The following is a 16,054-nucleotide window of genomic DNA, read 5'->3' on the forward strand; positions in this document are numbered from 1 at the left end:
CTGCCTGCCCCTGCTTCTGCCTCCTCCCCACTGCCAGGGAGTTTTCCTGCTCCACACTCCCCTCACGTACCCTCTTAAAGCACCTCCCCAAAGGGCTCCCTGCTGCCATGTGAATGGTGTGTGTGTGTGAGGGGGGGGATTATTAGTGTCTGTTAACTGAACTTCCACTGTCCAATTACTCTCACTTAATATAAAATATCTTCTATTTGGGTGGTTTTCTCTCATTAGCAAATGTTTCTTTTTAGACTCGTTTCTTCCCCAGTTCTCAAAGATAGATATAAAATATCCTGTGTGCAGCGCTGTAGTAGGCAGGGTGGACCCAGGGTTTTGGAGGCTTCCCCTTTGGTTTGTATACAAATGTTCGGTGTTATTCTCCAGCCCATTCCTTATGAATACTAACATGATGTTAACTTTTTTGCTCGCAGCTGTGAATTGAGGGGAGCTTTTCATTGATCTGTCTACAGCAACATGCAGATCCCGTTCTTGGGTTGAGTAGCCGATAATCTGTTCTGCTGCCGTCGCTAGGTGTGATGCATGTTCAGTAGGGGTTTCTCCCCTCTTCCCTTTTTGTATTTCTTCTCCCTACTAGTTTTGGGGTGTCCTTCTTCTCAGGTTACTGTATTAATGATCTCATCTTGGGGTCATATGTGTCAATTCATTGCTACGTCTGCAGAGAACTATCCATGATGACTCCAAGATCTCTTTCCTGATTAGTTGTAGCTAAATTAACCCCCATTGTATTGTATGTATAGTTGGGGTTATGTTTTTCCAATGTGACATTTATCCACACTAAATTTCATTTGTCATTCTGTTGCCCAATCGCTTAGTTTTATGAGATCTTTTTAAAGTTCTTCGCAGTCTGCTTTGGTCTTAACTATCTTGAGCAGTTTAGTATCATCTGTGAACTTTGCCACCTCACTGTTTACCCCTTTCTCCAAATCATTTATGAATAAGTTGAATAGGATTGGTCCTAGGGCTGACCTAGGAAAATCACAGCAGCAAGATGGAGTCTGGGGTCACATGGGCAGGTCACATGTCCATGCAGGATTCCATTTGCTTGGCTAGAGATTGGAGTGGAGAGGTCACCCCAGGCTTTAGGCCTGAAGTAGGGTTACCAACTTTCCGCACAAAAGCAAACAGCCTAACCCCGCCCCTTCCCCAAGGCCCCACCTGAGGCCCTTCCCCGATTCACTACATTCCCCCTCCCTCGGTGGCTCGCTTGGCACTTGGCTGGGCAGGGGGTTGGGGTGCGGGAGGGAGTGAGGGTCCTAATGGGGGCTGAGGGCCAGAAATGAGGGGTTCAGGGTACGGGAAGGGGCTCCGGGCTGGGCAGGAATTTGGGTCGCAGGAGGGAGTGAGGGCTATAAAGGGGGGGAAGAGCAGGAATGAGGGGGTCAGGGTACAGGAAGGGGCTCCAGACGGGGCTGAGAACCCATGAGTCCTGGTCCCCAGCCTTACCCACCCCCATATTTCGATATGGCTCCATCCAACAGCTGCCCACACAATTGCAGGGCATTGCCGTGGGGCACACCAGGGCCTGCCTGTTTGCACAGGATGGGCAATGCCAGTGCTCCAGGATGGGGAGAGATGATGCTAAGGGAGAAGCAGGCAGCAGACAGCTCCCATGACAGAGAAAGAAACGCTAGGGGGTGCTGTGCTGTGCTGCAAGGAGTGAAGGGGGTTGGCAGGGAATGGGAGGATCTTCCCTCACAGCAGGTGCATCTGTCTCCTTCCCAATTCCTCCCCAGCCCTACCCCAGCCCAGGCTAATCCCGGCCCAGCTACTAGGGTTAAATTTGGCCTGGATTCCCCAGTTGCTGGGGGTGGGGTGTGGGGCTGGGAAGCATGAGCCTCTACTCCCCCTTCCCCAGACACAGTTGCATGAGCACAGACCAAGGGAGCCTGCAGTACTGCTGCCTAGAGGAAGCTGAGGCACCAGCCAGTGACAGACACATCATGGCTCTCCTCATCCTCATCCTCTTTTCCATATACAACCTGACCAGGGGAGGGGAGGTAAACTCAGGGCGGTTGCATAGTTAACCTGTGGAACTCCTTGCAAGAGCATGTTGTGAAGGCCAAGACTATAACAGGGTTCAAAAAAGAACTAGATAAGTTTATGGTGGATAGATCCATCAAGGGCTATTAGCCAGGGTGGGCAGGGATGGTGCCTGTAGCCTCTGTTTGCCAGAAGCTGGGAATGGGCGGCAGGAGATGGATCACTTGATGATTCCCTGCTCTGTTCATTCCCTCTGGGGCACCTGGCACTGGCCACTGTCAGAAGACAGGAGGATACTGGGCTAGATGGACTTTGCGTCTGAACCCTTCTGGCCGTTCTTCTGTCTCCCTTGGAGCAGCAGTGACACCCAGTGGGCAGTCAGAGTAATGCACAGAAGGTGTTTTGCTTGGTGCAGCAGTGACACCCAGTGGCCAATCAGGGTAACACACAGAGTATGTATCCCTTGGAGCAGCAGTGACACCTCGTGGTCATTCCAGGTAATGCATAGAAGGTGTTTCCCTTGATACAGCAGCGACACCCACTGGTCAGGTGGCGTAATGCACAGCGTGTGTCTGCCCTCTACGAGCAGTGACACCCATGGACCAGTCACGGTAAGGCACAGAGTGTGTTTCCCACCAATCTGGGTAAGGCACAGAGCATGTTTCCTATGGAGCAGCAGTGACACCCAGTGACCAGCAGGGGTGGCATCAGACTCTTCTCCTTTAGTGGGGAACTGAGATGGGCTAGACAAAAAAAACTGGGGGGTTGTGCCCCCCATCACCTGTCCCCACCCTTCACGGGGGCCATGCCTCTGTTCCTTCTCAGTTAAAGGTGAGGCTCATCTCCTCTCCCCCCTGGTACGGTTTACAGCAATACAAACTTTATTAAAATAAAATAGTAAACAGGATTTACTTTAAATATTCTAAATCTGTCCAAATTTTAGTACTGAATCCAAAGTTCTCTTAAAGATCTCATCAGTAACCAAAACCTAAATGAAAAACTGAAACCAAAAACAAGGCTTAATTTAAAATCCAAACATTAAGAAAAACTTTGTTTGTAAAAAATAAAAACTAACAAATCCTGTAAATTAATAATTTCAACATTTTATCAAAAAAGTGTGTTACAGCAGAATGATAAAATAACATCAAATAAATAAGCATGACCACTAAAACCTCCTTTAAAGGAATTGAATCCTTGAATACTGGCCAAATCTGTATAAAATATGCAGAACTATGTCAAAACTGGTGTTGCAGGTCAGCCATTCAAATCCAGCAAATGTCAATTAAAAGTTCCATTCCAACTAAAAACACCAAAACAACCCAATAAACCAAAATGGTCACAGCCTGAAACAAACCTACACAGAAGCAAAATTAAACCTGTACCAACATTGGAACAAAGGATGTAAATTTCTAATTCTAACTTCTTGTTTCTCCCAGGAGGAAAGTGTTTTCCACCCCAGTAACCAGGCTGTCACTGCAGCTTTCCTTTCACTAAATAAGATTTTTACGAAATATAAATTGCCCTCCAATTTCTCTAAGAGAAATTGAAATTGTATCTTTGCACTAATATCCCAAATGTGCAAGTCCATTCCCTCAGAGCAGCCCCACACCCTGAGGCCAGGGGAGAATCCCAACTGGTTTGTGCATTTGTAACCCTGGGGCCTGAAGCTGATGAGAGAAAGGGAAGTGAGCCATCCTGGAGCTTTCCGATACCACCTGCGAGGAGCACAGGGATTTGACTGAGTGACATCCTGGCTAATTTTCACCTTGTTCTCCACCAGCAGGCTCCGCTGGAGAGCTCGAGAGTGACTTGACCATGGCAGCACCCTATTTACCTATTAAAAGCTGGCATTTTGGGGCCAATGGGGTGAAATGTGAGTACTTTTGGAGTTGGGACCCACATGAGAAGGGATGTGGACAAATTAGAGAGAGTCCAGAAGAGGGCAATAAAAATGATTAGGGGACTGAGACACATGACTTACGAGAACCTACAGGCCATATCCTGTATGTTAAGCTAAGGCAAAGTTAGCATACCTATATTGTGACCTTTTACTCAGAGAGGACAATCGACCTTTATCATGTTACTTAAATAGATAAGTACCCACGCCTGTCTAAGACCTTTACCAAGACCAATCGACAATGGAGAATGGCATAAGGGTTTTTTCAGTGTTGTACCCACAGATTTAACAGGTACGCTACAAGGTAACTTATGTGCATATGTACATGTCGTCAGCAAGCACAAACATACTAGCCTATGAAGTAAACGTACCCTAATGTTTTGTGGGTGAGGAATGAAATTTGGGCATAGGAGGAAGGATTTCCGGCCTTTGTGCCCTATAAAAGAGGTAATCCACCTCGCTAGAGCACTTTGCTCTATCATTCTGACTTACTTCCTCCACTCTCTCTCTATGTACTATCAGCAGGCTGTACTTGTTCTTAAACTTTAAGTTTCAAGGGAACTAGGCTAAGTTCGGTTTCCCTAAGTTTTTATTCTTTGTTTATTAGGTTTTGATTTTAAGTTTAACATATTCAAGTAAACCCTAAGTAACACCAGCTTTTTCTAAGCACTGCATCTTTCACTTAAGAAGTGAGAAACCTGAACTGCAAGGCTGGTCCTGTGTCTCTTACCACCAGGTTATCAAGGAAGGCTGTGAATATATTAACCAAAACTTTGTTGCATATAATGCCATAGGTACCTTTTGAATAGCAGTAATGCAAATGTAACTTTGTAAGTCAATTAAATTAAATAACATGTAAGCTAATCAATTAAATTTTCATCAAATTATCCAAATTAATATTATTAGTACACCCTACATCAGGCTACGTGGGACAGAGAGTTGGAGTGCAGAGGGATGAAGGCAGTGGCTCTGGGGGTGCAGACTCTGAGGTGGGGTTAGAATGAGGCATTCAGGATGCAGTAGAGGACTCAGGGTTAGGATAGAGAATTGGGCTGTGAATGCTCTGGAATGAGGCCAAGAAAGAGAAAACTGAGATGCAAGAGAGAAATCAAGCTAGAGCAAAAACCAGAGAAGAAATGTGCGATTTGAGCTGCAGAGAGAAAAAAAAACCTCTGCCTGTCCCCTCTCACCAAAGCATCTAAGAACCAGATGAGAGACATCTCTCCCCCACTGTAACAACAATTCCAGTTGACCTGAATTGAGAAAAGAAATCTTCTCCTTTGTAGCACTAGCAGACCTGGACTGAATCATAAACACCTCATCCCCTCCCTCCCTCCCGCCCGCCCACCTCCAATCTAGTGTTCCTGGCGTGAGGCACGGGAGGGGCTCCTCTCTTCTCCATTTGGGACATGGTCGGATGAAAGAAGTGACAGGGCTTTATGGGAAATAATTATTTGCCTGATTCATGTGCAAGTCCTAGTCTCTGCTGACCCAAACAAACAGTTTATCCTGCATGCTGATGCCAGTTTGGAGGGTCTGGGAGCAGTCCTGTACCAGGAAGTGGAAGGAAATGTAAATCTGTAGGCTTTGCCAGCTGAGGACAGTCTGATAGCGAAACTCGCTATCCCATCCACCAGCTGCAGTTCTTGGCCTTGATATGGGCCATCACTGAGAAATTTCGAGACTACTTGTGTGGTGCTCAGTTTCAGGTGTGGACAGAGAACAATCCACTGACTTAAGTGTTAACAAGGGCTAAGCTGGATGCTACAAGGCAGAGATGGGTGGCTACTTTTGCTAGCCATAACTTCGCATTCAATACCAATGAGTTGGTATAATAGGGAATGTGATTTATCAGGACCATCAATTCTTGGCTGGGGGGAGGATGTAAGCAGGGTCACTATGAACTCTACCCTGCCATCTTTTGGTGATCTGTTGTAAAGGCCTTTTGAGGCTGATGTCATTTGCATGGTTCCACCCACCCCGGATTGTATGATGGGGGTGCTTGTCCAAAGGGTCTATCGCACACCTCCCACCCCGCTCCCCAAAGATCCCCGACCCCACCTTCCCCAAGCTCTGGCTCCAGCGCGAACTCTCGTGTCCCGGAGTCTTGGCCTGGCCCCGCTCCCCCCGCTGCGCGGAGCCCCCCAGTGTGGTGGGGGCTGCCAGGTGCCTGCTTCTCCCCTGGCCTCGTCTCTGCCCACGCCGATGTGCCCCACTGTGAGCCCCACTCGGGGGGTGGGAGTGCGTTGGGTGGAGCCCTATGGAAATACAGGGATGGGCAGGGCTGGGAGCCAGGACTCGTCGGTTCTCCCCCCAGCTCGGGGAAGGGGGGGCTAGGGTTTAGAGTGGGGGAGGGGCAGGGCTGGGAGCCAGGACTCCTGGGTTCTCCCGCCAGCTCGGCGAGGGGCAGGGCTGGGAGCCAGGACTCCTGGGTTCTCCCCCAGCTCGGGGAGGGGAGTGGAGATTAGGGGGTAGAGTGGGGGAGGGGCTGGGAGGTCTCCTGCCCAAGAGGTAAGTCCAGGAGCTGGTGTCGGGCAGTAGGTCACTTGTGGGCCCCGAGTGTCCGATCTGGAAACAGCTGCCTGTCCCCACGCTCGGGGATTGCGCGTGGCTGGCAACCGTCTCCTTGTACCTGAGAATTTTCCATACACCCCAGGGGTGTGAGCCCTGCGCTCCCCTGTCAGTGCCAGGGGCACAGAGCCATGTGTACGAGTCACTCTCTGTGCGGGGATGTCAGTTCGTACAGACTTTGCTGGTGCTTTTTCTGTAGCCTGTGGCAAAATAAGGTAATTAACTAGATGGGTTGATGGAAGTTCTCTGCGTACCCTCGGGGTACACGTATCCCTGGTTGAGAACCACTGATGTAGGGGAACCCAGGCCCACTCCCCTATTCTGACTTCCAAACCCGTACCCTGGGCAGCTGGTTCAGCTTTGCTTATCTTGCATCAGCCTCAAGTCAGCTTCACTGGGTCACCACATTCCAGCATGGCCAGACATCAGAGAGAGGAAGTCTCCTCTCAGCTGTAAAAGCAGCAAGGGCTCCATGAGGGGTCGGTGCTGGTGGAGCAATTATTGACACTTTCTCTAGTCTCCTTTTCAGATTTTGCCCCATTTTCTCTTTAATTCTCCAATGTTAATTTAACAATCTCAGATTTGGGATATTTTCACACCCGTTTGACCTGCAGCAAATTTTCTTCCTTTCTTTGGGAAATTGTTTTGTATCATTCCCCAAATGAGAAGGGACTTAATGGATGCAGTTTGCAGAGCCCTGAGACACAGCTGCCTCTGGGGTGGGCTGGGGTGGCCATTCTCTGCTGGCGAGGAAGGAGACAGGATGAAAAAGTCCCCAGTGGAGACTGTCCAGCACAAGGTTACGCAGTCCTGGCTGCTGCTACCCCCAAGTGCCAGTCACCTGCCTGCCCCTGCTTCTGCCTCCTCCCCACTGCCAGGAAGTTTTCCTGCTCCACACTCCCCTCACATACCCTCTTAAAGCACCTCCTCAAAGGTCTCCCTGCTGCCATGTGAATGGTGTGTGTGTGTGGGGGGGAATTATTGCTGTCTGTTAATTGAACTTCCACTGTCCAATTACTCTCACTTAATATAAAATATCTTCATATTCGGGTGGTTTTCTCTCATTAGCAAATGTTTCTTTTTAGACCCATTTCTTCCCCAGTTCTCAAAGATAGATATAAAATATCCTGTGTGCAGCGCTCTAGTAGGCAGGGTGGTCCCAGAGTATTGGAGGCTTCCCCCTTGGTTTGTATACAAATGTTCGGTGTTATTCTCCAGCCCATTCCTTATGAATACTAACTTAATGTTAACTTTTTTGCTGTCAGCTGTGAACTGAGTGGAGCTTTTCATTGATCTGTCTACAGCAACATGCAGATCCCGTTCTTGGGTTGAGTAGCCGATAATCTGTTCTGCCGCCGTCGCTAGGTGTAATGCATGTTCAGTAGGGGTTTCTCCCCTCTTCCCTTTTTGTATTTCCTCTCCCTACTAGTGTTGGGGTGTCCTTCTCCTCAGGTTAGTGTATTAATGATCTCATCTTGGGGTCATGTGTGTCAATTCGTTGCTACATCTTCAGAGAACTATCCATGATGACTCCAAGATCTCTTTCCTGATTAGTTGTAGCTAAATTAGCCCCCATCATATTGTATGTATAGTTGGGGTTATGTTTTTCCAACGTGACATTTATCCACATTAAATTTCATTTGCCATTTTGTTGCCCAGTCACTTAGTTTTGTGAGATCTTTTTGAAGTTCTTCGCAGTCTGCTTTGGTCTTAACTATCTTGAGCAGTTTAGTATCGTCTGTGAACTTTGCCACCTCACTCTTTACCCCTTTCTCCAAATCATTTATGAATAAGTTGAATAGGATTGGTCCTAGGGCTGACCTAGGAAAATGACAGCAGCAAGATGGAGTCTGGAGTCACATGGGCAGGTCACATGTCCATGCATGATTCAATTTGCAGGCCTACGCCATTGTTTACATGTTAGTTTGAATGTCCCCAGGAAAGCTCAGATGTTGATTGGCATTTTCCAAAGTGCATTGTCAGTGAAGTGTTTCTTGATTCGGCACTTACTGAGAATAGTCCTTTTTCAAGAAGCTGACCAAATACATCACTGAGGGTACTTGAAATCAAATACATTTGAGATACAAGTACATAGCCCATATTCATAACTTCAGATACAAAAATGGTACACACATACAGCTAGTATAATTATAACCAGCAAATCATAACCTTTTCACGGACACCTCACAGGACAACTTTTGCACAATATTTGCTGCAAACATATAACAGTGGTGGCAGCAATGATCTATATGGTCCCAGTTGATATTAATAATGTCACAGCCTACAGAGAAGTGAGAGGGAGGCATCTTCTAGCCGGTGTTTCTCCTACATTTCTCCACTGCCGCTTGGGCAGAGGCGGGAATGGAGCAAAACGCACCTGGCTGAAGGTTTTGTGTTCGGCCTTGAGGATTAAGCCTGAGCCTCCGGCATGGGTGTTGGGAGATGGATTTCTGAGTCGCATCCAGCACAGTCTTCGGGCCTGAGCTGAAACCACTGAGGCCAAGAGAGATGGGGTTGAGGTGGCCTTTGAGGGAGCCCAGCAGGTCTTGAGGAGCAAGGGGTTATCACCATCCCTGGGTGGGCTCAAACCACCATCCTTTCGATTAACAGCAAAACACACTGACCCATTGCAGCACAGAGACATGTCTGCTGTTACCAAGGCTGCTGCCTAGCAGCCTGTGCATCTGCCTGCCAGCGCTAGAGCTCGCAAGGCAAGTGTGGGTGCTGGAGGCTGTAGGTAAAGAGCCAGCAGAGTGACACAGCAGAAGTGTGCTGGGTCCATAACCCAAAGGTCAATGAATCAAAACCGTCTTCTGCTAGGCATGTGCTTGTTTCTTTTTGCTGGGGGCCTTCAAGGGAGGAGGCAACCAGCAGAGCATTGAGAGCCTAGGCCATGAGGCAAGAGGTGGCTGAGGTCTCGGCCTGCCAGGGAGCCTGGCACCTCGGGCTGCCTGGGCTGAAGGATTTTTTTAATTTCTCAAGAAACCTTTGTGGTTTTCAATGGAAATCTAAACCCAAAGCTAAAACATTGAGGATTTTTTTTCATTTCATTTCACTGTCCATCCCTTTTCTTTTCCTCAACTCGGGTCTACAGAGTGTCAGTCCTACTGAGCCTCAGGCCATGGTCTCCAAGGTTTTGGAAATGTACCGACCTGTCCTGGACATGGTCCCTGCCAGCTCATGTGACGCTGGCTTTGCTGAGCCTGCTGCTGGGGAAGAGGAAAACTTTGTCTCTCAGCTGGATGTTCCCTTCAGGTGCCCAGTCTTTAGTGTGGCTCGAATGTCCATGGATCAGGGTTCACTGACCCAAGAGATGGCTTTAAAAAATATGAACATTTTCACAAACACACTGACTTTCTCAATTTTCTATTTCTTGGTAACATTTCATGGATCTTTTGGAGTTGAATCGGTAAAAAAATACAGGAAATCAGGGTGTTACCAAAAGGATATAATATAAAGTTTGCAGTTAAAGGTATAGAAAGGAGCTGAAAAGGCAGCTGCAGACTTTAAGACTGTTTCTTTAAGCAAGAGGGGGCAATCAATGTGACCCCAAAAACCTTGGGACTCATAATCTGATAGGGCAGAGAGGAACTTTGTCTTTTTGCGGCGTCTTTAAGCCTATGTTTGGGACTGTGATAAATCTGCTAAGAATGGGACTACAATCCCCACCATTTCCTTCCCCGCTGCACTTCTCTTTCCTCTGGCCAGGTCACGGGAACGGTCCTGAAGCAGGAAAGGGCCGGGCTGTTGTGGGAAGTGGTGGCCACATGGCAGGAGAGGAGCTACAGAGAGCTGGATGCAGAGAGAAATCCCCAGGAACGGATGCAGAGCCACATGTGGAACAGGCTGTGACTCCCAGAGCTTACAGCTGGCTGCAGGTCTGGGTGGGGTTCTGGGGGAGCAGCAGTGGCTGGGTAGGGAGCCAGTACAGAGCAGCTCCAATGAGAGACACGAAGTGATCCTGGCCTGGAAACCTGCAGGCTCCAATTTGCTTGGCTAGAGATTGGAGTGGAGAAGTCACCCCAGGCTTTAGGCCTGAAGTAGGGTTACCAACTTTCCGCACAAAACCAAACAGCCTAACCCCGCCCCTTCCCCAAGGCCCCACCTCTGCCCGAGGCCCCGCCCCTGATTCACTACATTCCCCCTCCCTCGGTGGCTCGCTCTTCCCCACCCTCACTCACTGTCACTGGGCTGGGCAGGGGGTTGGGGTGCGGGAGGGGGTGAGGGTCCTAATGGGGGGTGTGGGCCAGAAATGAGGGGTTCAGGGTACAGGAAGGGGCTCTGGGCTGGGCAGGGGTTTGGGGTGTAGGAGGGGGGTGAGGGCTGTAACGGGGAGTGAAGGCCAGGAGTGAGGGGTTCAGTGTACTGGAAGGGGCTCCGGGCTGGGCAGGAAGTTGGGATGCAGGAGGGGGTGAGGGCTGTAAAGGGGGGTGAAGGGCAGGAATGAGGGGTTCAGGGTATGGGAAGGGGCTCTGGGCTGCAACGGGGGGTGGGGGGTGGGACTGGGTGAGGGCTGTAAAGGGGCGTGAAGGGCAGGAATGGGGGGGTCAGGGTACAAGAAGGGGCTCCAGGCTGAGTAGGGGGTTGGGGTGCAGGAAGGGGTGAGGGCTGCGGCTGAGGGTGTGTGTAACCTTCCCCTTTCCATAGCCATGTGTCTGAGCCACCAGAGCCAGCAAGTACAAGGCCTCGCTGCTGAAGCACTGACAGTGTCGAGTGACACTACACCTGGCCCTCCACTGACAGCTCAGGGGTTTGGCGTCCTCTGGCACTGAGATGCCACAATAATTACAGGGTTATTTCTAATGGGTTAAAGCAGAACTTGTGCTGAGATTAACACATCCCTTGTGGGTCTGGGGGTTTTACAGCACGAACTGGCTCTGCGTGTGGGCAAAGTGCATGTGTTTGAGTGATACCAACACGGCTGAAACACACAACTCCCCATCCTGGGGGTTTCCATCCCGCCTGATTCCTTCCATGGGGGGCACTGGCCTGACTCCCCTATGGCCAGATCTCCTGATGGGCAGCAGTCGGGATGTTGGGAGAGGTTCTGTTTTCTGTGACTAGTGACAGCCTCAAAGTGACTCCCACCAGCCCCCATTGCCTTGCCCTGCAGCTGCCAGTCTCTGAATCCTGGCCTGGAATTCGATTGGAACGAGGCCCCTGGGAGCTGGAGAGACCACGGGTCAGACACTGCAACATTGTAGCCAGAACATCCATGTCTAGATTTTAAGGCCAATCAAGACAACTAAATAATCCTGTCTAACCCCCATACACGTGACAGGCAACAAAGTCAACCCTGCACTGAGCCCAACAACCAGGATTAAACAAAATATTCCAGCCCTTAGGAGAATATCCCTTTGTGTGCCACAGGCACAGCATAGGAGAGGCAGAGGGGAACCAATACGGGAGGCCCCTGCACTGGAATTGATTTGGTGAGATGTACCCAGCTGATCCAGGCAAGTGACTTGTGCCCCATGCCGCAGAGGATGACAAAAACTCCAACATCCCTGCCAGTGTGAGCTGGGGGAAATTCCTTCCTGACCCCAGCAGTGGAGATCAGGGAGACCCTGAGCATGAGAGCAAGGCCACCAGCCAAGCACCGGAGAGAAATGGTTTTCTATCTCACCCGAGAGCACTTTCTTCAGCCCCTCCCCCGTCCCCTCTTGCCACCCTCATGTGGGGTGGAGAATCTATCATTGCCCTGGGTACTTTGTTCCAGTGTTTAATCACCTGATTGCAAATGTGTCCCTTATTTCTCATTTTAGTTTCTCTGCCATTAACTTCCAGCCACTGGTTCTTGTTCTGCCTTTTGCTGCTGGGTTAAAGAGCCCTTCAGTACCCAGGATTTTCTCTTTGGGAGGGGATTTACGCATTGTCATCAAGTGACCTCTTGGTCTTCTCTGTGATAGACTGAGCAGACTGAGCTCTTGTCTCGCAATGGAAGGCAACTTTTCAACGCTTTTTTTCCCTCTTCTCTGCCCCCCCGTCCAGTTTTTCATTCTTAATCTTAAAATGTGGCAGGGACGACTGTGTGTAAGAGTCCAGTGTTGATCTGACCAATGTTGTACACAGAGATAACACTAGTGCCCTATATCTAGTCACTGTTCTCCTGTCTGTATATCCAAGGACGACCACAGCATCACACGGGGATTTCATGCTGAGTTGTTTGTCCATTATGACACCTGAACTGTTCTCCGAGTCACAGCAGTCTGGCATTGCTCATTAGTAAAACTCAGTGTGTTTGAACGGCCACAGCTTCCCAAGTGCTCTGTAACATGCACAAGGGATTCCCCTCCTCAGTCACCTTCACCTGCTGCTGGTCTCTTGTCTCTTTCTTCTTCTCCAGGATCTGCATGTGTCATTGTGGGGGGAGTTCTCCTCCTCTCTTTGCCTGGGAGCGATGTGACCCCCCGGATGGACTGACCAAACCCAGGATTCCTTCAGCCTGAAAGCAGAGGGGAGCCTTCACCCGCTCCCTCTTTAAGGCTCCAGTCCCAGGTCCTAAATTTCCTGCCAAAGCACAAAAATCCACACTGAGCCCAACTCCTCTCTCGGTGGTGATTTCCTTTCTCCCACAAATCTGTCTTGAGGACACAGCCCTGGGAACAGGTGAACGCAACCCCTGAGATTTCCCTTCACAGCCTGCAAGGGGCAGTTTGCCCTATTAAACAGCTCGGGAATGTCATCTTTTTCTTTTCTCCTTTCAAAAGTAACTTCTTGTATTTCTAGTCTCTTTATAGGACCCCTCTATTTGCCGCTTCCAATTCTCTGCTGTACACGCCAGCACTGGAGCGGGTGAGGTGCCTGGACCCATCCTGTACTAGGTACATGGGGAACTTGCAGGATCAGACCCTAAAATCGCTTTGGAGGGAAATTCTAACCCCACTCAACCCCGACCTGTTCCTGGGAGGTGTCGGTATTGACCCAGGCCGCCGAGCACCATGGAGTGAAGAGACCAATTTTATCAGTAAGTCAGACCCCCCGGCTGCCCACTGCCTGGATCACCTCCCCCCAGGTGATGCGAGTCGCCCTCCAGAGCCATTGCTGGGCCCCGGGGGGCAGCCACACAAGCCATGGGGATGGGCAGCTCCCAGGAATCTCAGCAACGAATCTCCAGGCCGGAGGGTTTCCCCTAGTGCCAGATCCACCCTCAGGGTCCAGCCAGCCAGCAGCCTCCACCCAAGGCTAGTGCGCTAGTAGCAGCAGCATGGCTGGGGGGCTCGGCCGGTAACTGGGGCCAGTCGCCTGAGCATAAACCCAACCGACCCCAGGAGATGGACCCGGGTCACCAGCCCAACCCACCACGCAGCTGCTGCCGCTACCCCATTAGTGCGTGAGCTCCCATGGACCACGCTGGGGAAATCCCCCAGCTGCAGGGTAGATGCCCCTGAGCGCCTGGCAGGGCACAGCTCCTGGCTGCCCTGCCCTGCTGAGTTCTCTACTAGGCTGGGTGGATGTGGGGCCAAGGGTGCTGGGTGACAGAGGGGCGTTGGCTCTGGGCTGGGACTGTCACTTCCCCCCCTCCCTATCCAACAGGATCACAGCAAACGAAACCAGCTCAGCCTGCAGGGGAAGAGTTCAGTCCAGGGCCTGGTGCATTCTGGGAGCAGGGACGGTGCAGAGAAAGGGCAGATACAGGGCACCTCTGAACACTCTGCGCAGAACTGCTTGTCCTGACCCACAGCCCCTGTTATCCCAGCCCTGGGCTCCCCTCTCACTGCTCTGCCAGTGCCCCTCACTCCCGATCCACAGACCTCCCCCGCTGTATCTGTGACTTCTGCTACCGAACCACCAATGCGCTGACTCCTCTTGTGAGACATTTCTCTGCACAATACTGCTGCTATTCCAGTTACTGACTCCAGGAAACATTTTCCTTAGCCTGGTTCTGTGCGTCACTGGTTTCTATAGCAAAGGTCAGTCCCTGGCTCTGTGGCCCAGACATCCTCATTCACATCAAGCTTCAAGTTGAGAATCATTTCCCATTCCCGCTCTGTGGGAGGGGAGACTTTTAAACGCGCTCTCTGTGCGACTGCACATGGCTAAGCAAAGAGAACAAACCCCAAATCCCCCCTGTGCTTTGGGAGCCAGGTTTCCTGTGGGAATTCTGTAGTTCAGATGACTTCATGCCTGGGCATTGTGATTCTTTACCAGTTTCTCTGGCAGTGGGGTAGCTTTGTGCTCACAGCTGTGATGGCCGAGTGGTTAAGATGTTGGAGTCGAAATCCAATAGGGTTCCCCTGCGCAGGTTCAAATCCTGCTCACAGTGAGGCCTGTGTTTTAACCAGTCTCTAACTCGGGCAATACCTTTCCACAACCCCTGAGACACTCTCAATTCTCTCCCCACCCCAAGTAAATCCTGTTCTGCTCCTTTCATAGAGATGCCTGGGACCACTTCTCAGCACCTGACGCCTCTGGCACTCACCCTGTGCCCCATAGATCAGCCATAGCCCTGGTTCTGCTCCTCTCTCTAGCGTGCAAAAGGAGCCAAGTCAGCGATTCCATGGGTGCTACAGGGCTGCAGAAAAAAAAAAAGGTGCCCAGTAGCCACCTCTGCCCCTGCACCTCCCACCTAGCAGGCCTGGCTGACAAGCTTCTCCTTCTGCTGGCCATTGATGGGGTGTGCTGAAGGAGTGAGGAGAGAAAGAAGTGGGGCAGGGTCGAATAGGAAGAGATTTGATGGTTTAGGGGCAGGGCCTGAGGTGGAGCAGGCATTGAGCTCCGCCCGGGAACTCTCAAAGTCAGCGGCTCTGAGTGCAGAAGCCTTCCCTGAGTCTGAGCTGCCAGGATCCCTGCTGCAGAGCAGGTGCCACAAGTCTCAGCCTCTGTCCCACACATGGCTCTGGGCACCACCAGGAATCAATTGACTGCTGGCACACAAGGCAACTTTAAAGCTGAGTCCCTGGACAGCAGCTCAAACCCTGGCTCCTCCCATTAAGAGCCTGATGCTCTACTGACTGAGCTAGCCAGGCTTGCTAAGAACCTCCACCCCTCCTCTTCTTCTCCACGGCCACTGCCAATTCTTCCTCCCTCCTGCACCTGAGGATCACTACATCTCCTCACCTAGACAGCCAGCCCGTCCACTGCACCCCAATCCCCCATGCCTGAGCCTGCCTGCCAAAGTCCTGCACCTGGCTCCATAGAATTAATTCTCACGTGTTGCTGGGAACTCTACTTCTTGTGCCCAGAGAGTCTCAGCCCCCCTCAGTAGAAGACCCGAGAAACACAGTGTCTGCCTTTTCTAAAGAAGTGTTTGGAGGGGCTTTTCTCATGTGGCCTAATGGATAAGGCATCTGACTTCAGAGCAGGAGTTGAGAGTTCAAGTTATTTCATGGTTGTGTTGCTGCAGTTTTACCTTCGTGCTGAAATTCCTGCTCCCTTCAGGGCTGGAACCTCTTCTTGGCCGCTCAGGCCAGTGCTCTGGCTTCAGCTAGAGTCCTGGGAAGGAATTCAGGGGTGAGTGTCACAAAGACTGGGGCATGAGCCCCAGGTGCTTCCACTCTAGCCTCTGCCCTTCCTGACTTGCGAAAGAAAATGGGCAGCTGCCCGGGCTGGCGTGTAGAGCAGTTTCCCTCTTCCAAGAGTGCGCCTGTC

The 16,054-nt window shown here is 50.7% G+C and overlaps 1 long non-coding RNA gene and 1 other non-coding gene across 2 annotated transcripts; both read left to right on the forward strand.

Moving 5' to 3' along the window:
* The first annotated feature begins 428 nt into the window (after window positions 1-428).
* On the forward strand, window positions 429-10,039 carry LOC127041795 (uncharacterized). The gene is made up of 3 exons (XR_007771716.1): window positions 429-525; window positions 7,829-7,915; window positions 9,558-10,039. It is a non-coding gene; the product is annotated as an uncharacterized LOC127041795 (long non-coding RNA).
* Window positions 10,040-14,647: 4,608 nt separating this feature from the next.
* TRNAS-CGA (transfer RNA serine (anticodon CGA)) lies at window positions 14,648-14,729 on the forward strand. The gene has a single exon. It is a non-coding gene; the product is annotated as a tRNA-Ser (tRNA).
* The last annotated feature ends 1,325 nt before the right edge of the window (window positions 14,730-16,054 follow it).

This window comes from Gopherus flavomarginatus, assembly GCF_025201925.1.
Source record: "Gopherus flavomarginatus isolate rGopFla2 chromosome 13 unlocalized genomic scaffold, rGopFla2.mat.asm SUPER_13_unloc_4, whole genome shotgun sequence".
In the NCBI taxonomy this organism is placed as follows: Eukaryota; Metazoa; Chordata; order Testudines; family Testudinidae; genus Gopherus; species Gopherus flavomarginatus.